Source organism: Meriones unguiculatus, chromosome 7 (assembly GCF_030254825.1).
Source record: "Meriones unguiculatus strain TT.TT164.6M chromosome 7, Bangor_MerUng_6.1, whole genome shotgun sequence".
NCBI classification, from domain to species: domain Eukaryota; kingdom Metazoa; phylum Chordata; class Mammalia; order Rodentia; family Muridae; genus Meriones; species Meriones unguiculatus.
Genome location: NC_083355.1, coordinates 3,790,269 through 3,812,959, shown reverse-complemented (window position 1 = coordinate 3,812,959; position 22,691 = coordinate 3,790,269). Strand labels below are relative to the sequence as shown.

Below are 22,691 nucleotides of genomic sequence, written 5' to 3'. Positions count from 1 at the left end.
AGGTCAACCTTGCTATGGTGGATGGCCACACACCCATGGTATATGGGCAGCTCACACCCATGAATATACAGACAACTCACACCCAGGGTATATGGGCAGCCCAAACAAGACTCAATGGATTATAAAGAAAATGAAAAAGAAGGCTTGAAATTGGGCAGGGGTGGGGAGTGGGTGCAATTTGGGAGGAGTTACAGGGAGCAGCAGGGATGCCTATAATAAAATATATTGTACACACATGATAAAATATTATGTCAAAGAAAAGACCGTGGCCCCAGGCTTCAGTTCTGCCTGCACCAGAGCAGAAGGGGGGAAGGGAGGAGAAGGGCCCTCTCCTGCAGCCCCTCTCCCACTGAAGGTCAAGGGCACATCTGGGGGAGGCAGGACCATTGTCAGCTGTACAGCGTCTGTATCTTCACCTCCATAATGTGTGACTTGTTCCAACCCTACCCCCAGAGGCCTCAGAAGGTGAAAATGGACACAGTCTAGAGGCACGTAGAAGAAGGTCTGGAAATGTTCGTGAGGGATTCTCTTAATTGCATTAATCAGTGTGGGAAGATCCACATGGGCAGTGCCATTCCAAGCTTGGCATCTGAGACTGGATGAAAGGGAGCAAGCAGGCTGGGCACCATCATGCTCACTGAGCCCTGCTCCCCTCTGCAGATGTGATGAGTAAGCTTCTTAAAGTTCCTGCCTCGACTTCCCCACAGCGATCGACCATAACCTGGGATTGTGAGGCAAATAAACCCTCTTTTTGTCAGGATATGTGTCCCAGCAACAAGAAACAAAACTAGGGCTCAGAATCCAACGGCTGGTTGGTCTCTGTGTAAGAAAAAGAGGGAGCTGGGCCTGGTGATGCAAACCTTGAACCATGAATCAGGGCCACGAGGCCAGCCTGGCCTACACAGCAATGACCTGTCTCAAAATCCACTGATTGAAAAGAAAGGAGAGGGAGTCTCGGGGATAGACACAGACCACCGGGTTGCGTGAGGACAGCGGAGACAGACTCAGGAAGGAGGCAGCTGCAAGCCAAGGAACACACGGCTGCAGTGGGCGGAAGGGCACCCTTCCTTCAGGCCTGCCGAGGAGCTGCTCCGCCATTCTTCACTCTGCTCTGCAGAACTGCAAGACAATGGAAGGCCGAGGTTCGCAGCCACCTGCGCGGTGAGACTTCTGTGCCAGCGCCGGGTGAAAGCCACCTATCTGACGCACACCCTGTCTCCCTGCTCTCTAGAAGGGAAGGCCACCACCAGTGAGTCCTCAGCTTCCAAAACGGCATGCACTGGGCAATCTATAAATAGCTGCCAGCTGGGATATGATGCCATGATGAAGCTCACAGGGAGGAGACTGTGTGGAGCTGCTTCCGAGATTAAAAGCTCGTGAGGACACAGAACGGGGCAGGCAACACCAAGAACACCAGGACCCTAGGTATCAGGGGTGGGGTCACCAGGGCTATGCTGGCAGCTGTTCACTGCTTGACCACTGTGGCCTTGCTTGGAGCCATGACTGGCTTTCACAGCCTGTGCAGCACGGCCCTGTGCTGGCCTCTCTACGTGAGACCAGTGAGCACACAGCTCAGTGTCCTGCCGTGTCCGGGACAGTTCCCCAACACAGTGGGCCATCCAAGCCCAGATGCGGACAGTGCTGAGGAGGAGAGCTTCCTCTGTGGGACAGAAAAATGCCTCTGCAGAAGCAAGCTATGAACACGAGGCAACGGTACAACAGGAATGTGGACCGCATCTGTGCACGTTTCTGTGTTCCCAAAGGCTGCCCGAGCTGCTGGCTTCCGTGCTGACAGCTCACAAAGGTCCTCTTCCACCCAGACATTGGGACATCTGGCATCTGCCTCTTAGGGACTGTGGGCCTGTGTCCACCTCTAGGTAGAGGGAACAGAGACACATCCTCATACTGTGATATCATTGCCCTCCTCCTCCTCCTCCTCCTCCTCCTCCTCCTCCTCCTCCTCCTCCTCCTCCTCCTCCTCCTCCTCCTCCTCCTCCAGCAGCAGCAGCAGCAGCATCTCCTTGCAAATAACTCCTCCAGCTGAACCCTGAGCCCTTGGCGGAGCCTCCAATAGGGAACATGATAGTGGCTTTGCTGGACTCGGATCAGAAAATCCAGGTGGGAGGACACAGGAGCCAGAGACCTCAGAGATGGGGGTGTGTCAGGAAGCCTTCCCTCCCCACTTCCCACTAAGTGGACCAGTATGTCCTTTCTCTAAGCCACTTCTAACAGCAGAGCAGACAAGCCACCAGGAAGGTGGAAGGGGGAAGTGTGAGCAGCGGTCTGGAGGCAAGGAGAAAGTGTGTCATGGGTAGTCTCCATTCCTCATTCCACCACAGAGACCACAGGTGTGGGGAGTGATGCCATGATACCTCTGAGCCTGGAAGTCCGGTGTCGGTGCCTGTCTGTGATTCAGGTGCTGAAGAGGTTGAGGACCCTGCCTCAAAAACAGCAACAATCAAAAGCACAGCACAGGCACAGCAGCCAGCGCCCAGCAAGCCTGGCGAGGTGCTGCACCTCAGCCCGCAGGGGAAGGGTGTCCCTGATAGGGACTGATCTAGCCCCTTGCCTGGACGATGGGTGACAGGCTCCCCCGCAGATATCTACCTGTGGGGGGAAGGGGCTGCTGGCTGCAGACGGTAATTGGAAAGATAAGTATTTTTATAGCAAGCAAACAAACTGTTTTGTTCTAAGAACCCCAAAACCAAAAGAGAGAGAGAGAGAAAGAAAGAAAGAAAGAAAGAAAGAAAGAAAGAAAGGAAGGAAGGAAGGAAGGAAGGAAGGAAGGAAGGAAGGAAGGAAGGAAGGAAGGAACGAAGGAAGGAAGGAAGGAAGGAAGGAAGGAAGGAAGGAGGAAAGAAAGGAAGAAAAAAAGAAAGACCACATGAGAATCTGTCTTTGCTGGCTTCCGGGGCAGTAATAAGAACTTGCCCGACTGCCCAGAGGCGAACTGCCAGGCATGTGCAGCCAGGCCTTACCCATTTCCCAGACAGCTGGGATCAAGGCTGGCCCTGCCCTCGGGCCACCAGCCTGGCTGGGCATAGCACTTCTTTGTGCACAATGATCTGTTCCTCTTTGCATGGTGAAGTCAGATGGCCACGGTCCTGGACTAAGAGTGGGGGGCAGGGGGGATCTGGCAGTGGGCAAGTAGGACCCAGGGCATGAGCGCATGCCCACCTGCTATGGGCTTGAGAGTCGGGTAATCCGGAGTCTGGCTTCCTGGGGCTAGGAGAAGTCAAGGACAGCAAGTCCTGGCTTGCTCCCCCACAATCTCCATCTCTACCTCCCCACGTCCTTCTGGGGTCTCAGGACCCTCAGCCTTGGCTTTCCAGGCAGCCTCCCTCGCCTTGCATGGAGCTGGCATTTTGCATTCTGTTCAGCTCTCCCTTTGTTCACGGCACATAGAAACCCAGGCTGCTAGTCAGAGAAGAGCTCCATCCCATAATAAACAGCATGAACTATTTATAACCCTGAAAACATCTTTATTATTATTTTTCTTCCCTCCAGAAACAATCTCACACAATCCTGTTAAGTACACACCACCAAGGAATGGCGGGCCTCGGGACGGGGCCGCTTCCCCCCGGCCCTGCCCAGCCGAGCAGATGGCGGCGTGGGCGGTAGGTACCAGCCTCCTGGCAATCCGAACATCTGTTCCCGTTAGAAAATGCTAATTGCCATCAATCAGGACAGCACCTACCCACATTTACATGCAAACGCACATGCAAAAAAAAAAAAAAAAAAAAAAAAAGGTCTAAATTTCTCCAGGATGCACTGCCTGCATGTTAACTAGACAGAATAGCCTGAGGGCTGCTGAGCCAAAGCCTGCAACAGTGGCCTGCCAGCCTGAGAGGCCCCTAACTCCAACCAGGCCAGTGGTGATGGAGTCGCTCTGCAGGTAGCCTGGTTTCAGGCCCTGTGGATCTTGTCTGCCTGGTCCAGGGTGGACACGGGTCACTGGTGCTGGGTAGTGCAGTCACCTGGGTGGGGAGGCTCCTTTCTGAGCACCCTCTCCATGCTGCTTTCCGGTTGGATCTGGCTTCTGCACCGTGGCCCTCTGTACCGCAAGGTTCTGGTGCTCTACGCCATAATGCCCAGGGCCAATCTGGCCTGCTGTTTCCACCCAGAGGCCTCTCTGCATGCACATCAGAGTGTTCCAGAAACCTCATCTGTTCCCGTGGCTGCTGAGGCACTGAGAAGTGCATCCACAGCCCAGGGCCAGCCTCCCTTGGCTAGGGTTTTCTACCTGGCCCTCCTGGCCATCCTCCATCCTCTGGTCCCCAGCCAGAGCTTGGGCAGTCTGCCTCATTCTTCCCTGGACCCTGTTTGATTGGTAATCACGGGACTTCCCTAGCCCCTGGTGATCTGGGTTTGTTCTGAGAATCAGGGATAGATGCGGGCTGTCCAATCAGTCCTGCCAGCATAGGCACTGTCAGAGGCAGCACTAGTACCCATTCACACCCACCCCTGGGGGAGAGGGGATCAGAGCCTCTCCCTCCTTCCTCAGCTTCCCACAGGGCCTCATGCCTCCCAACAGCATGCCAACCAGCTGCTCCATGGCACCTTGGCGGGGGGGGGGGCGGTCACCTCAGCTCTCAGTCAACCCTCGGCCTGAGGATGGGACATGTCGACAAAGATTGTCCTGTTACATAACGAGAAGCCATGATCCTCCTCACCCCGCCCCTCCAAAGGAAAGTGATTTTGTTATTTTTCTCACAGGTGCCAGGCACTGTTGCCAGCCTTGGTTGCTCTGGGGCCGGTGACCGGCTGCAGGACAAGCTCATGGGACTGGACAACAGTGCCCCCCTCACCCGGGGTGAGGGGAGCCACCAGTGGGAAGGACCTCCTAGGCTCGACCTGGCAGGTGGTGTCAGAGTGGGGGCCGGCCACGCCATGATGTGGCCACAATGGCGGCCTCCCTGCCTGTGAACACGCTATACGGCGGCCCGTGTGCACGCATACGGTAGACCTTGCACACGAATGTTGAGTCTCTGTGTGAGCTGTGCAGTCAGGCCGGCTGGCCAAGAGGACAGTTTCTCATTTCACCAGGCAGGCTGTCCTCCTGAGATACTGGGTGACACTGGGGCACGGGGCCTCATGGGAGGGGCCGGGAGGAGGGGAGGGGCGGAAGAGCCCACTCATCCTTGCCAGCAGTCCCTCCCTAACTGATGTCTCCTCTAAGAAGAGTTCTTGTGCCAAGAAAGAGCACCAAGAAAGAAAGAAAGAAAGAAAGAAAGAAAGAAAGAAAGAAAGAAAGAAAGAAAGAAAGAAAGAAAGAAAGAGAAAGTGTACCAGGATGTCTGGGATGTGAGGTCACTAATTATGTCTGTGGAGCATATCCTGGGTGTCATCTGTGGTCAGAAAGCATGTCCCATCCCCCACTCAGCCTACCCAACAAGTGGCTCTGCTCCCCATGCTTTCTGACTTGCAGAAGACTGCATCTGGCCCTCAGGCCCATCCCAGCAGGCATCGGCACTCACTGGAGTGTGATCTACTTGTTTCTTGCCAGATTCTGGCAGCCAGGGCCTCTGTTTCCACTTTAACAGCACTCCTCAGGATGAGAGTTCAAAGCCAATGCTTCTCTCTAGCAAGGGCAGAGACTTTGAGCAAGGTCTCCAGGAGGCTGTCTTGCTCCTTTACCTCTACTTCCCTCCCCACCTCTTTTTTCCCTCCTCTCTCTTCCTCTTCTTTTCATGTCCCAGCCTCAGTTTCTCTGCACATGCTCAGCATGGTCATCTTCCCTACCCAGGTTCCTCCTGGGGGACCTGGAGGTTTGTCCTTCTCCAACACCAGGATAGAGCGATGGACCGCCTCTGCTATCTCACCTTCACTGTCTTGTCGGCTGAGTCTGGAGAGCTGAAGGAGGCCCCAGTGAAGTCTGAAAGACTCTAGCCCGAGGAGGCATGAGCTTGATCTTTTGCCCTCCCCACCCTGAGCCCCCAAATCACTAAGACCAAGAAGGGATAAAGTTTTAAGGTAAGTTTTACAGTAATAATAGCAGTCAGTGGCTTCCCCAAGATAGAAGGATAGCAGACAGGTGAATAGATGCATGTTTATATTCAAGGTAAGTGATAAATGGCTGAGAAGATGGTAGAGGAAGAGAGACAGATAACAGACATGTGGCTAGACACAGGGGTAAACAGAAGTAGATGATGGACAAATAAATAGATACATCATCTTGGAAAACACACAGCCCAGTGGATAGACAGAAAGGTAACAGGTACATCGACAGATTAATAATATCTCTACATAAATACAGATGGGTGCTAGGCATATGTACATACACAGAAAGATAATTAAGGTAAAAATGGTTGGATATACAGACAGATAATGTATTCATGAAGAGAGAAATTGATGGGTAGTTAGATGGGTGGATGGGTCAATGGATAGGTAGGTGAATTAATGGATAGATGGATGGATGGATGAGTGGGTGGGTGAATGGATGGATGGATGAATGGAGGATGGATGGATCGATGGGTGGATGGATGGGTGATTGGGGTGGATGGATAGATGGATGGATTAATGTACATATGTATGTATGGATGGATGGATTGATGAATGGGTGGATGGATGGATGGATGGATGGATGGATGAGTAGGTGGATGGATGGTGTATGGGTGGGTAGATGGATGGGTAGGTGGATGGATGGGTAGGTGTATGGGTGTATGGGTGGGTGGGTAGATGGATGGATGAGTGAGTGGATGGATGGGTGGAAGGAAGAAAGGAAGGATGGATGGATGGATGGATGGATGGATGGATGGATGGTTGGGTAGATAGATGGGTGTATCCATGGATGGGTAGGCGGATGGATGGATGGATGGATGAGTGGATAGATAGATGGATGCATTGATACATAGATGAGTGGATCTATGCATTGATACATAGATGAGTGGATAGATTAGTGGATGAGAAGAGGGTAGATAAGTTGAAGACTAGATGGGTGGGTGGGTGGATGAGTAAGCAGGTAGACAGGTGGGTGCATGGGTATATAAGTAGATTAATGATGTGTGGATGGAATGGTGAGGGTATAGGTAGATGGATGAAGGAGTAGATGGGTGGATTGACATGTAGGAAAGAGGAGTGGATGTATGGATGTGTGAATAGACGGATAAATGGCTGGAAGAAGCAGAGGCAAACACAGAGATGGGTGTAGAGCCAGAAAATAGAACAGCTTTTCTCCATGTCTGCTTTATAGTTCACTTCAGAGGAAGTGGTCTGAAATCTAGGGCCAAGATGGTGATAGGTGCACCAAAGGTTCAAGCTCAGATTAACCTTCATTAGACACAAGGCACCCAACACTTGTGCTAGCTGGCCCTAAGCCAGGATTGTGTCCCTCATATGTCCATAGTTTCAGGGGCCCTGGCTCCACCCCAGTGTTGCAAAGTCACTCCAGCCCCAGGGACAGTCTAAGCTGAAGGTGGACGTGCCTGAAATCGCTGTTCCCTCACCATGTCAAGTTACCTCATCCTGCCTGTGGCTTGGCCTGGCCTGGACCACCCTGTCCTAAGCCTCACTCTCCTGCCCCAGTGTTCTCAGGGCCCCTGGCAGGAAGGTTAGGGTTGGAGTGGGGGTAGGGTTAGAGTTATGCTGATTTAGGGTTATCTTACTGTTGTGATCAGGTTAGGGTTAAGGTCATGTTTAGGCAAGGACTGAGTTAAGATTGGGCTATGGTTAGGCCTATAGTTGGATTAACATGGTTAGGCTTAGTTTTTGGATTAGGGTTAGGTTAGGTTAGGTTAGGTTAGGTTAGGGTTGGATTAGGGTTAGGGTTATGGGTAAAGCTAGGGTTTTGTTAGGTTCACATCAAGGTTAGAGTTAAGGTTAAGGTTCAGATTGGTTTAGGGTTATGATTGGTCTATGATTAGGCTAGTTCTAGATTAAATTTGGGTTGTGTTTATTGTTTAGGTTGGGTTATTTTACAGTTAGAATTAGAGTTTGGGTTACTGTTTGTGCTAGGTTAGGGTTGAGACAGGGTTAGATTAGGATTTGGGCTAAATTAGGGTTAGGATTGAGGTTAGGATATGGTTAGAGTTTAATATATGGTTAGGTTTCACTTAGTTTTAGTGTTAGTTATGTCAGGGTTGTTTTAGGATTATGGCATGCCAAGTGTAGAGCTGGGTTAAGTTGCGTTGTGGTTAGAATAGGGTCTACTGTGGTTAGAGTTAGTGTTGTACACAGAAGTAGCTTTCACTCACAATGACAGCTATGGTAGAATTAGTTTTCATGGGACTAGGGTCTGGCTATGGTTAGAGTTAGGTTGGGATTATGGCTATGGGTTGACTATGGTTAGAATTAGTGTTAGTTATATTGACCTAGGGTTAGTTTTGGTGTTGCTGGTCCCAGCTCTCTGTCTCTGTCTCTCCCCTCCTTCTCTCTCTGTCTCTGGCAATCCTTAGTCATTGCCTGATTGCTCACTGTTCTTTTGACTGCCCTGAAGGCTGCATTGATCTTACTGTCCCAGGCCTCCATCTTGTCTCGTCTGTATACAGCTGAACCTTGCATCTGGAACATCCATCTCCATGTGTGGGTGTTTCCTGATGCACCCTCTCTCCCGTGGACTAGGTGTTCCGAGCCAGTGCCAGTGTAGCCAAGAGCCCATCGTTACGTATGAGTGGAGTCTGCTTGTGGCCCGGTGTGGAAAGGACAGTCATAAGGATGGAGTGGCTTGCCTTCCCTCCCTCCAGATTCTATAGGCCCTGGCTCTTGCATGACCTCAGGCCTCCGTGTACACTGGAGTGCTAACTGAACCCAGCATGGGGCTCCCATGCGTCTATGCTCTATAGACCTTGGGAATCACAGGAAGCCTGTATCTGGCCCGTCCTGTTATTGCCCCCACACTTAGCCCACACTCATAGAAAAAGGCCTCTTGAGGGCTGAAAGACACTGTGAAGCTGGAAGTGGCTGTGTTTGCTTCTCACCCTATTCCAATGGGTTCCTTACACAACCGTGCAGCAACCTTGCCCTACTGAATATGGGTTGAGTGATGAGACTCTTTCCGGAAGACACCACAGCTGCTGAGTGAGGTGGGGCTGGAGTGCCTGTGGTCATGACTGCTATTTTCTATGGGACTTCTGTAAAATATTACAGTATCACACACAGCCTAATAAAGTGTCACATAGAGATAGTATTTACATCCTTGTAGTCCAGGCCACCCTTCAACACACACCTTATATAGCAACCCTTCCATGCAGCCCTACCAAGAGCTTCATTTCCTCTCCACCCTTGGCCCTCAAGGACATGAGATGAGGAGGCAGATCACCCCACAGGTTAAGAATTGCATCTGTCTAACGCATTGGCTTTAGTTGAATATTTTGTGAGAGAATGCAGTAGCGTTACAGCTAGTAAAGGCACACTGTGGGTTCCATGTAAGATGCATGTGTGTTTTTAAGATAACAAATAAGACTTCAAGGAAATGCCATGCTTCCTTTGGCCTCCATCTGGAAGTGGATCCCCCTTCCCCAGGGGCAGAGCTTTAATATCCCCTCTCACTGGGATCCCTCGGAGGGAAAATGCACACCTCCAGTGTGGTAGCACATGCCTCTCCATCATCCAAGACAAGCCATTTACTCTCCTCTCCCCTGAGCGAAGCCCGCCGCGTGCAGTGTGCACTGCAGCTCCGAGCGGCACCGGCGTGTTCACCACAAAGTCAGGCCACCGCTTCTGTCAATCCACTCAGGGGAAAGCCCAGCGGGACCAACTTCCTCATGGATGACGAAAGAACTCAGCCAGTGTCAGCAGAAGTCCTAAGCAGCAATGTGAGCAAAACAGAGACAGCCATGAGTCCCATGATACAAGACCAGAAGGAAGATGCGCCTCCTGGAACAGTGTCTCCTGGGGTGGGGTGGGGAGGACCTCAGCTCAGAAGAACAAAGCCAGGATGGCAGCTGATGCCTGCAAACTCCGTACTCAGAAAACTGAGGCAGGAAGATAGCCAGGAGTTCAAGGCCAGCCTGGGCTACAGAGTGGGAGCCTTTTTCAGTGATAACAAGATTCAAAACTGTCATTTCCAATCTGCTCCCCCTCTCTTTAGGGCACAATAACCAGTGATCGGGCCAGTCCCTGAGAGGGAAAGTGAGGCAAACAGCTGGGGGTATTGGAGACTCCAGGAAGCAGGCTTCCTCGAGCAGCTCATTGAATTGGGAGGAACTCCTTTGGGGGAGTAGAGGTAGAGGCTTCTGGGGTAATCATACATCATCGGCCAGGGCCAGGGTGCCGGGAATGCCTGACTTGTGTGAAGAAGAACCAAGGGGCTTTGCTGGACGTGACCATGCAAGGAGAAGGGAAGTGTAACCTGTGACCTGGCCGCCAAGCTACGTGACCACCAGAGGTGGAGGCCGAAAGACTGCAGGACATGCAGGCCCAGGGCAGGGAGGGTGGGATCCTGCTTCTGCCTGGGATTTTGGATAGGCCTCGACCTCACACAGCCGTGCCCTCCTGCCCCAGCCCCCCCCACACAAACAAAAACAATATACCTGAAAAAGCACAAGAGCATCCTTTCAAAAACGACCTTCAGAGGGCCATCATGGAAAGCTGTCACAGACACACAGCTACATCCCGAGACGCAGAAGCCAGCATCGCGATAGACCAAAGGCCTGAGTAGGAGGGAGTCAGGACCAGGCCACTCGACCACACTAGGAGGTTACTCAGTGCCAGCTGCGGCCACCACCCCACTGCCGTGGGCAGCCAAGGACAGAGGTCCAAGAGAAGCTGTCACCTATCCCAGGCATCTAACCCCAAAGCAGACATGAGGGTGCTGGGACTCAGCCACACACGCTATGGCAGCCATGCTGTGAGAGGATGTTTTTTTTAACTTTCATTTTTAAGCCAGGTGTGGTGATACATGCCTACGACCCCATCCAGGGTTGAGCAGCAAGGTTGTTCTAAGCTGGGACCACCTGGGCTAGAGGGTAAGACCTTGACAAAAGTTAGCCCTGCATGTTAAATGTTGAAATAAAAGAAGACTCATTATTAACTGTAAAAATACAGTAGAGAATTCTTATGCGCCTTTCTGAGATAAACTAAATTATGTTTAAAAATTCATACAGTAAGCCAAGTGTGGTGGCACATGTCTTTAGTCCCAGCACTGGGGAGTTAAAGACAGGCTATCTTGGAGAGTTCGAGGCCAGCCTGATCTACCTAGTGAGTTTCAGGCCAGCCAGGGCTACTGAAACTGTGCCTCCAAAAAAATAAAATAAAATAATATGCTAAAGTCCTAACCCTCAACATTTAGCCAGTATGTTTGGAGACAAGCCAAAGAGAGGGGAAGAGGGTAAGGTTCGTCGCCATGTGGGTTTCGGTCCAATGTGACCATGATTCTTAAGAGACGAGAACAGACATGCACAAGAAGGAACACCCTGTGAAGATGGAGAAGACGGCTTCCACATCCAGAGGGAAGCTTTGGAATCCAGCCCTGCCAAGCACCCTATCTTGAGCTTCAAACTGCAAGGAACTGGGCTTGTACGGCCTCAGGGCTCCAGCGTATGCTACTTGGCTCCAGAAGATTTAGTGGGCTCAATGCCTTCCCACCCCATCCAGGCCACCTCCCAGGACACACCAGTAGCAGCCAAACTTAAGCAAATGCCAGCTTTGTGGGCCCTTTCGGATCCTGTGCAGGGTAGGTGGCTTTAATTCCCATGGGCAAGGCTCACATCTTATTAGATTCCAGCATTATAACTCCATTTTCAGTATGTTATAAAAGAATGTAAACGTTGGGTGTTATGGTGGTTAGAATATGTCCCTACCACCATTGCCGCCACCATTGCCGCCACCACCACCACCACCACTGCTACAACCACTAGCACAGTTCATGTGTTGGGCACTTGGTCCCCAGTGGGGCAATGCTGAGAAGTGGTGAGATCTTTAGGAGGTGGGTTGTCCTGGGAAATCCTTAGTTTACTGGGGTGCTGACCTCATAAAAGATTAGGGTAGCTCTCCCGTGACCCTGAGTCACGTCTTATGAGTGGGAGCTGTTATAGCAGAACCCCTCTCCCCTCTGCCTTCCTGACTGCACATGTGGTCTCTCCCTCCTGGAAATGCGTCTGCCACTATGGTCTCTGCCAGAAGGCCCTCATCGGAGCCAAGCTGATGCCAGCCATACTCTTGAACCTCCATGACTTAATATACCTCTTTGCTTTATAAAGCAGTCTGGCCTCACGTATTTAGCTATAGAAACAGAAAACAGACTAGTGCACTGTTCTCAAGTGCAGTATTCAGTCACTGGGCCAGTAGCCACGATCCAGAGGTGGACCCTGGTGCGTGGACCTCGCCTTGAGCCGTGTAGCACGCATGTTCTGAGTATCAGTTGCTGAGAACTGAGGCGGGGGTCCATGGAAAGGCCCAGTACTCACAGCCGGCCTATGGCCCTGTTCTATCAGAGTTGTGATGGCTGATGTGGTGAAGACACCCACAAACACTCCAGACAAGATGGGCTGCCCTTCTTCAGCCTCTGCACGGTCTGAGGGGCTCTGGGCACAGGAATGCCCCCTGGAGTGTCAGGAGCATCCTATTTGATCCTTGTTGAACTTGGTTCAGCTTTGATTGCTCTCAGGTCCTGCCTGGGTGGTGACATCCGATTGACACCCAGAGGTAATTGCAGGAGGCCACGCCCTGCAAGCTTCCTGCATTTCCAGCCTTAACTCAGCAGCAGCCATTGGTGTAAGGTCAAGGATGGAGCAGTCTGTCCCAGCAGAGGGCAGGCTGACCCTCTCTCTTTTGTTTCCTCTTATACTACACACATGAAGGAGCGCGCACACACACACACACACACACACATACACATGCAGACATATGTATATGCACAATATACACATATGTACACACAACACATACAAACACACACACACACATACAGAATCACAAATACAAACATATACACACACATTCAGCTCAAGCCAAGCTTGTGTTGTCCCCTACTCTTTCTTTCTTGGGTGTGTGCCAGCCCTCAGGTGTCTTTGAAAGCTCCAGTCCTGAACCACTTGGTGGAAACTTACAAACCATAACAGATGTCTTTCTCCCAATTGTTTCAAGCTCCCACTGACCTTCCCCCTCTGCATGGAGTCACCGCTGTCCCTCTATGGTCTGCAGTGCCTGTGCGTAAGGACAGGATGGAGACTCTACACAGCCAGACTCGGGACCTCATCTGGGTTTCTGAGAGTCAGGCCAGCAAGCCCAGTGTCTGACCTGACACAGAGAGGGGAGCTTCAGGGCTTCTGATGATGAGACATTTGACCCCAGAATCAGGGAGGCAGACATACCCACAAAGAACCGTTCTTGCATCTCTGTTTGTGGCTTGTCTTTTGGGCCACAACTTCTGCCCATAGTTGCTGTGGGACAGGGCTGCCCAGGCCCTGTGTGCAGCTTGGTGTTGACTCTAAGGCTGATGTACCAAGATTCTTGCTCTGCCACTTCCCTGGGCAGTGGTTCTCCCTACGGCTATGGCCCTCGTCCCCAGGGAGTTCATCAGCTCAAGAGAAAGTGGGACACATAGGCAGAGAGAGGACTGAGACCAGTGTCCCCAAGGACACCTGACTCTCCTGTGACCTGAGCATGTTAACCTGGATGCAGCTCAGAGCTGCATCTCCTCCAGTCTCCTCTGTCCTCTCTCCCAAAGACATCTGTTTCATCTCTTAGAGTCCTCACTCTCCTCCACTATTCAAGTTCTGAGCCCCAGAGCCTCCACTTGGCCTTCCCTACCCTCCACCTCTGGCCTCCATATCTGCAGGGCCTGCTAACTCCCAGCATTCATCTGTCCATTCAGACACCCATTTTACTTTCTCCCCATCCAGGGTCACTTTCTCCCTCTCTCCCTCTCTCCCTTATTCAGAACTGCTACCCAACTTCCTCCAAGCTACTCTCTTCAGGCCTTTCTGTGCCCCTGCATGACCCGGATTGCTCTCTCCTCGCATCAGGAAATGTGTTTGGAATCATGTTACGAACAGCCTGTCATTAGATTAAGGTCTCACTATTTCACTCTTAACTGGCTCTCAAGATGGTTTTCCAGGGCTAGAGAGACAACTCACCAGAAAAAAAAAAAAAGTTTGTTGAGCAGATATGAGGACTAGAATCCGGATCCATAGAACCCACATAAAAGCCAGGCAGTTCTGACAGTCTCCCAGAATCCCAGCACTCAGGAGGCAGAGATAGGGCAGCCCTGGGGCAAGCTGGCTACCCATTTGCATGCAAACACACAACTATGATGCACACACACAACAAATGCATAACTGGCTGAAAGAAAAGAGAGGTATAATTTTCCACCATGATATGATGGGATGTGGAGGAGGTGTGGCTAGGCTCTCTCAGCCAATTAGTACCAACTATCACAGCTTCCTCTCTGTCTGACCAGGACCTTGGGGTTCTCAAGATTTCCCTAGTGGTTGAAATGTGTCTCTCAAATTCTTTTTTCTCTTTTTTCTTTATTTTATTTATCATTATTTATTACAATTTATTCACTTTGTATCCTGGCTGTAGCTCCCCCCAACATCCCTCCCCTAGTCCACTGATAGGGGAGGTTCTCCTCTCCTCCCCTACTATCTGACCCTAGTCTATCAGGTCTCATCAGAATTGTCTGCATCCTCTTTCTCTGTGGCCTAGTTAGGCCACCTTGTCAGGGAGAGGTGATCAAAGAGCTGGCCACTGAGTCCATGTCAGAGACAGCCCCTGCTCCCTTTACAAGGAACCCACATGGAAAATGAGCTCCCAATGGGCTACATCTGAGCAGAGGCCTAGGTCCTCTCCATGCATGGTCCTTGGTTGATCATCAGTCTCTGCAGGACCCCCTGAGCCTAGATTTTTGGCTCTGTTGGTCTCTTTGTGGGGTTCTTGTCCCCTCCTCTCAAATTATTATGTTGAAATTTATTCTCCAGCACCTATATTAATAGGGTGGGGCCTTTGGGAAGGAATTAGGGTTGGTTGAAGTCATATGGATGACCCCAGAATGCCACGAGAGACTTTTCAAGAAGAGATAGATCCGAGCTTTGATGCTTGCTTGGTCTTGCCTGCCATGATGCCGCAAGGCCTCCCAGTTTCTGGCGCCATGTTGTTAGACTCCCCACTCCAGAACTGTATGGAATAGCTATTTTCTTTACAAGTAGCCTGGTGTCAGGTATCCAGTTACAGCTCATGTCGCTCGTCTTTGTCCTGTGGCCTGCCTCATCCTCCTTACTTTCTTTTCTCTGTCTTCAAACAGGAGAGAGGCAGCCACAAGCCGCACACACTGAAGCTACAGTATGGGAGCTCAGAAGGGCCCTGGGCATTGCGCCTGCAACTCCTGCAGTTTCTGATCTCCAGGACAGAGCAAGAATAAATCGCTTCTGTTTTAAACTACTGCCACCCCACCCCCGGCTGCGCCCCGCCCCGGCTGCGCCCCGCCCCGGCTGCAGTGCTCTGCTGCAGCCGCAGGACAGTAAGACCCGGCCCAAACACAGCCAGCCCACCTTCCCTCCGCAGTAGCACCTTGATGCTCTGGGATCCACCCAAAGGGCTGGCTGTCACCCTGTGCCTCCCATCATAAGGGCTAGCGGCACCCAGAGATGCCTTTCCCACTCCGGGGTGGGAAGCTGCATTTGGAGCAGCCTAATAGTTACTAATGCTTTAACACTCCAGCGACTAATGTGCTCTAATTGGACAACTTCGCCTAGGAGTCAAGACCTGGGGGACTCTCCGGCATCCTCCATGACCCTTCCAGCCCCTTCCTAGCTCCACTGCAGAGCTCAAGGGCCACCAAGGAAAAAGTATTGACCTGGTCCTCTGCTCTTTAAAAAGGGTCACACCAATGCCAACGAGTGGTTTTATCCTTCAGCTAACAAATTCGAGGCAAAGAGGACAAAGAAGATGCTGAAGGCAGATGGAAGAAGATATTACAAATGCCACCAAGGCCTGTGACATCTGTCTAGAGACCAGCAGGCAGCTCCTGGAGCAGACCCAGCACCAGTCGCTTAGGGAACATCCCAAAGCCTAGAAGATTCCAGACACAGCTTCTCCAGGAGAAGACAGCATCTCTGGATCCCTCTCACCTCCCCTGACACCTCTCGGATGTTATGTGACCGTGAGCCTCCCAGGACTACAGGGAAAGGCAGATGGCAGTGAGGCCAAGCATGGAGCTGGGCTAGCAGGATTGGGGAAGAAGGCATGGAGAAGCTTAAGGTGGAGGAAATCCTCCAGCAGGAGTGGAGAGGAAGGCAGAGGAAGAGGAGGAGGGAAAGGAGGAGGAAGGAAAAGCAGAGGCAGAAGGGAAGGAAGGAGGTAAAGATTGAGGAGGAATAGGAAGGATGGAGGAAGAGGAAGAGGAAAAGTCAGGAGGAGGCGGCAGGGGGGGTAGAAGAGGAGACACAACCATGGGTGTCTAGGTCCCTGGGGAGGGCACAGTCAATCTCCCCTGAGCCCATTCTGGTGGTAAACATCTCCAGAGGAGGAGTTGAGAGGCTGAGCTCCACACCGCTGAGACTTCTCCAAGCACATTTATCAACAACTACCGGTGCTCTTAGGCAATGCCCTGATTAAGCCATCAGGAACTAGAGGAAGACCAGCTGAGCACAGGAGTCCTGCCTTGGAAGCCCTGTGAGCATCGGATGGGCTCCACCCTTTCTGCCTGGTGGCAACAGAGTGGGGCAGGCTCTGGACAGACAGACAGGAAGGTCTGTCTCTACATGGCTTCTGATAAGTCAGGGTAAAGGCATGATCACGCTCCTCCCCACACTCGGAGGCCTCGTGCTGGTGCACAGAAGGGGGGGAGGGTAGTTCACCCACCGCAGATTCAGGCAGCCTGTGCTATGGCTCAGCCCAAGGTGTCGGCATCCCCGTGATGGATTCTGGTTTAACAGCTTTTAAAAACAAGCAGAGGAGAGCCAGGCATGATGGATGAGTGCAGGAAACACGCTCATTCGGAGATGATTTATGGGATGTTGCCTGTTGTGCTCATGGGACATGGCTCGAGGGTGGGGGCCTTGGAGATGGATGTCTTCCAACGCTGAGCACTTGTAGGGTGCCAGGAGCTCAATGGCAAACATGTATGCACTACCCCAGCCTGCAGAGCCCTAGCCTCAGCCGCCTGCTGTTCCGTACGAGAGGCAGAGGAGGCAGGTGGGAGACTTGGTTTACCCCTCGGCTCCCAAACATGAGCAATTCTCCCCTCTCAAAACATCTGGAGAAGGAACAGCTGGCCACAACCCCTGGTTCCTCCAAGTGACACCAACAGTTCATGCAAGTGTGGCTGGAAGAATCTGAGAGCATGGGGACAGCAGAAAGGAGGAGAAGGAAGAGGGCTGGCACAAAAGAGCAGGGCCCCTGTGATGCCCCCTGTGCCAGTGGGTGACAGACGTCTCCTTCCAGTGTGTATGACGGAGCACCGCCACAGCCTGGCCATCGCAGCACCTCATTCTGTGGCAGATTAATGTCCACCCATGTTTTTAATGAAGGCTTAGAACTGGCTGCACAGTAAGATCCAAACTGACTCCTTATTGAAAGAAGTGAGCTTTTAAATAAGACCTAACAGCAAGGTCCTTCCTAAAGCACAAGAAATACACAGGCCAGGGTCAAAGGCAGGAGGAAATCATCTCTTCTCTCAGCCTCCCTTGAGCAAGGACACTTTGACAGTGATGGAGATCACACTAAGTGGCCAGCGTGTCAAAGTCTTTCCTGGAACTGTGGCCCAGCTCTGTTTAGGCCGTAGGCACCAGCAGGCTCTTTTGGCCCAGGTTCTTCATCTCTGACCTTAAAACCACTCTTAGGAGATGCTCTCCTCCAAGAAGTCAGAGCAAGGTCTTCCCACACCCCTGAAGTGGGTTTGACATTGCTGGGCATCGTTCTGTGGTGGGGGGAATGTGTGCAGGGGTCAGCAGCCTGACATGCCTGACCTTCTCCTTCAGAGGCCTGCCGTCTGCCCTCCCAGAGCTGATAAAGACGGGCAGACTATCAAGGCCACATACAGGTGGCTGGAACATACATCAGCGCTGTGCACACTCAGAGAACGGGCTTCCCGTGAGTCTACACGCCCCTTGCCTTCACCCAATAGGAAGGACAAAACCTCGACATACAGTCTCAACAAATCAGAGCTACCTTCTAAACCCACAGGGGTCAGAATGTGAGTGTGCTAGACAAAGGAGCTTCGTGCAATGCTCCAGGCACTTGTGCCCTGGACTTTCCAGGTCTATCCTGGGGACCAGCTGGGCTTTGTGCATTCAGCTTTAATGACCCCAAAGAGGTACTTTGCTGGGGACACTGGCTCTCCAACGCACAGGAAGGTAAATCTGGGTCAGCTGTCCTCACCCAGGGCTGGAGCCAGGAGTTCCAGCATTCAGAAATACGACTAAAGGGATTGCCTGTGGCTGGCTACAAAACCCAGCTTCCCTGAGGCTCCAGGGAGTCCCAGGCCATGATCTCAGAATGACAGAGTACTGAGGGCCTTCCAGCATGGCTTGGGCTCACTGAACAGGGCCATCTCAGTCAGCACAGGACAAGAGTCAGCTTAAACTTGGCCCAGAATCCACCTCTAGTCCAGTCCCAGCCCAGGTTGCTGCTCAAGAACAGTAGGGCCCTATAGCACCCCTCAGCTGACCCCCACTTCAAGCTGGACCTCCCTGCCTTCACCCTCTACAGAAGTTAACATTGTTTTCCTCTCACTGGACCTGAGTCACAGGGAAGTCCCGTGGGGCACGTGAACCACATGGCTGGGGGTAAGGGGAGGAGAACCAGCCTGGAGCTAGAGTGAGGCTGAGATGTGTCCAAACCCCCAAAATCTCAGTCTTCACACTGGCAGGAGTAAGGGCCACTCCCTCCCTGCTCTGGGCCTGCATGCCTAGAACAGGTGCGCGTAGTCTTGCAACCCCCGCCTCCACCATTCTTGAGGAAGTCACGTAGTCTGGTGACCGGATTTCAGGGTTCCTTGTAAGGACATGTCTAGCTAGCACCTGGAATTCCTCTCCCTGCAAACGAAGCTTTCCCAGTACCTCAGCCCAGCCAATGGTATACACTGACCCCAAAACCCCTACCCACCTCCCCAAGGTATACATAGCCCTTATTCCCCCCAGTAGAGAGAGCTGTGTCACTGACAGGGCTGTGTCACTGGAAGAGCTGCCTTGCGGACACCCCTCCCCACCCCCACTCCCACTACCTGCTGAACTGGGATCCTTAAGACCCACCTGCCCAGCTAGGCTTCAGTCCTTAGAACCCAGCACCCGTATATGCCTGGATGTCCCATGGGAAGGAAGCAGACCACGGGCCAAGGAACGACAGAGTCCTGACTCAGCCCTTTAGGGGATTCTGTTGGTTTTAACAGAAGAACGCACACCCCACCCCTAAACATCTGACCCCAGCCCGGGACACTGGGTTTCATTTTCTCTCTATCTCCATCCCACACAGCCATTCAACCCTAACCCTGGCCTTACATGCCCATCTTCTAGATGCCTCAGCACATCCCTACGTGGGGGCATTGGCAAGACTCATTTACCGTGTCTGACCTCATGAGCGTGGCTGTTCACCTACACAGCATGCTGTCCCTCTTTCACCTCATGACCAACCACATGCTCACTCAGAGTTACAACTGTCCAGCAACAGCTTGCTGCAGACCCCCAGCCCGGGAGAAGATCCAAACTCCAACACCCAAGCACAGTGCTTACTGGGGCTCATCGCTTTCACACACAATGCAGAGACAGTCACATGATCAAGGGTCAGGCTGCCGAATGATGAACGCAGAGCAGGCTGTGGACAGGGGAGTCTGGTGCAAGAAGGAAAGGGGCTGGGAGTGTCATTGGCTCATCTTGAGAGGACAGTGAGCTTGCCTCTGGAGAGGTCAACACCACACAGAATTCTTCCCTACAGACTCTGAAATGGGCTCTGGGGAAGCTACCCACTGGCCTGTGTGCAGAGGCCATCGCTGGAGAGCAAAGAGGTGGCGCTTCCCACCGAGCTCTGACCTGAGCTCTTTCCTCAGAATCTACATGGTGGGGCTGGCCTAGATGTTATCCTCTGACCTCCACAGGATTGAGGTGTTTCCTAGCTGGTGAACATGCAGATGGGCCAGGAGGGTGGGGCTCCCTAACTCCCCAGTGAGGAAGCAGGGAAGCAGGGAACCCAGGGTCCTCCCAGCCCACACAGGCCTGGGTGTACCCTCAGCCCCGTATATAGCATGGAAAGTGAGTGAAGTCTTGTGGGCTGTGTCTGAAACCTCTAAGTGTGACAGCGACTCTGGTGTCAGATGTGAGCTGTTGCCCAAGCCTGAGGGACAGGGGGTCACCATCGCCTCACCAGCAAGACGGAGGCTTGCTGCTGCTGGTTGGGCTTCAGGGCAACGACGGTACGGAGAGTTGGATCGCAGCCTTGGCCACCTGCACGCCGCACACTGACAACCTGGCAGCACTGGACCACACAGCCTGCCTCCGGTCCTCTCCAAACCAAATCCCCCAAGCCATGCCAACGAATGCCACAAGTGAACAAAGAGAACCCAGAGAACAAAGTCAAGCCCTGGCTTTCCTGAGGACGGGGGACTCTCTTTGTCTTAACCAGCTCAGAAGCCATGAAGATCCAATGAACTGCAAACATGCATGGGACTCCTGGCCGCTGCCCCGCAATACCTTCTTACGGTGCAGCAGCGGCACCAAAGCGGTTCTCTCTCTGCAAACTCAAACGCCAAGGCAGGCTCGGGAGAGTAGTGTGGCCTTACCTGCTGGAGCGCTGTCTGCTCTCCTGTAGCGGGCCCTCAGAGGACCCGACGAAGCCTCCTCGGTATGGAGTGTGCCCAGAGAGACACAGGAGCACGACAGTTGTTAGGTTCTCACGGGGAGCTTTTCAACCTGAAGGGAGAGGAAAGAGAGTGAGAAACAAAAGTGAAGACTGCCTCGGAAATAATCACTCCCCTTCAATACAAAACAGATGCTGGCATGAAACCAAAGAGAAAGGGGCAGTAGCCAGGAGCGTGCCACCAGGGAGTGGAGCCACGTGGTCACTGTTCCCCATCCACACAGCACACAGGCTCTGCCTGACCCCGGGGAGGAACCGGCTCTAGACACATCATCAGCACAACCCTGCCTGGCACCTACCCTCAGCCATCCGGCCACCTGCCTGGGGTACTGCCCTCTCTGGCTGCCCACTTCCTTTGACTCCCCAATCCCATGACACTTGTCCCCCAGCAGGCCATCCTCCATCTTCTCCCATGTCTCCCCAGCCTCACTTCCAGTCTCCTCTGGCTCATGGTCTAATGCATGCCCACTCCACAGACACCTTGTCCCTCTCTTTCAGTGAGAATGGTCAGATGGTGTGCCCACTGTGGCCATGACCCTCCAGGGGCAGTCTGTTGGAGGGAGCATCCAACATTGCTCCGATAGATGAGCACAGTGATCTCAGCCTTTGGGAGCTCAAGGTTCACAGGATTTCAGGTACTCTGAGAAAGCAGACCAGATGGCAGCCACGGAGCTAAGGTATCATGGTAAACCTCCTGCTGCCTATAGGACCCCTGAGATCTGGAAGCACTACTGCCACCCTCCCTCATCCCTGCAGCCTCCAAAAATACCCTGTATACACAGGGCAATCCCTCCCAAGCCCCAGGCCACACCTTTCACCACTGTCACTTAGGGTGTGTGCCTTTCTTTATAACTCCACAGCTTTCTCCCCCAGTCCAACCCCAAAAACTCTGCACGTAGCACTTTTCCAGTAAAAGCAGCCGGGGCCAGATACTTGATAAAAATCTTCACCATCCCACCCCCGCCCAGGCCATGCCCCACAAAAGCCTCAGTCTGCTTTGTTTTCTTCACCCCGAGCTGAGTGGGAGATAACTGGACAGCCTGGCCTCTACCGTGGAGGTGTGTTTTCCTCACCCTGCAACAGGAAGCAGCATCCATCACCCACTGCACAGGACAGCACAGAACGGCACAGGCTGGAGGCCTGAGGCCGCCGTGCCTACCACACCCTGCGCAGCCACGCAGCCCAGCTACGGTCAGCTGTGGCGTTGCTACTCTGTGCTCCGGCAACCCCCACCACAATGTCAGAGGAGTGGCAGGCTGAAGCAGGAGAGGAGCCAGGCTGAGTGACGGAACAGAGGTGATGCCTAGCCTCTCTGGGCTCCGGGGTCAAGGCCACAGGCTGCCACTCCTACTGTTGTCAGCAAAAGGGTCTCATCTGTGGGGGCAGGAATGGAGTCTTCCTCAGAAGCACAATTATTGTGTTCCAAGTGTGCCAAGTGTGCCCCACTGTGTGCAGAGGGCAGTACCAGGTCCCCAAGTCTCAGTCGGGCAAGCTCATACTCCAACTGAGGAATATACAGGGCGTGTCTAATTCTGACCCACTAGGGATGCTCTGCTAGTGTCCTCAGCTTCCTCCTCTCTGCCAGCTGCAGAGGGGCAAGTGAAGAGCTCTAAGTCCCTATGGAGTCCCTTGCACGCGCGCGCGCACACACACACACACACACACACACACACACACACACACACACAGACGGAGTCCCTTGCACGAACACACACACACACACACACACACACACACACACACACACACACGAACACAGGCTACACCTTTAACTGCAAGTTCCTGAGGTCATAGAAGTATGAAGGGTTATAGGGTTATAGTTGGCCACTGTTTGCAGAGAAAAAGACCCCATACACACACACATTCTACCTGGGAAGCAAAAACCATCACACCCCAAAACTTTGTAACACTCTCAACAGCTCCTGTGGAGAAGGGCCCTTCACTAAAGCCTGTGGCAGACTTTT

General features: G+C 52.6%; 1 protein-coding gene across 4 annotated transcripts in view; it reads right to left on the bottom strand.

Moving 5' to 3' along the window:
- The window catches only part of Rbfox3 (RNA binding fox-1 homolog 3), a 398,556-nt gene that overhangs the window by 276,491 nt on the left and 99,374 nt on the right, over window positions 1–22,691 (bottom strand). For all 4 annotated transcript variants that reach the window (XM_060386301.1, XM_021639830.2, XM_060386299.1 and 1 more), the window contains exon 2: window positions 20,651–20,780. The gene's annotated coding sequence lies outside the window, so the exon portion shown is untranslated. The remainder of the gene's footprint in view (window positions 1–20,650; window positions 20,781–22,691) is intronic.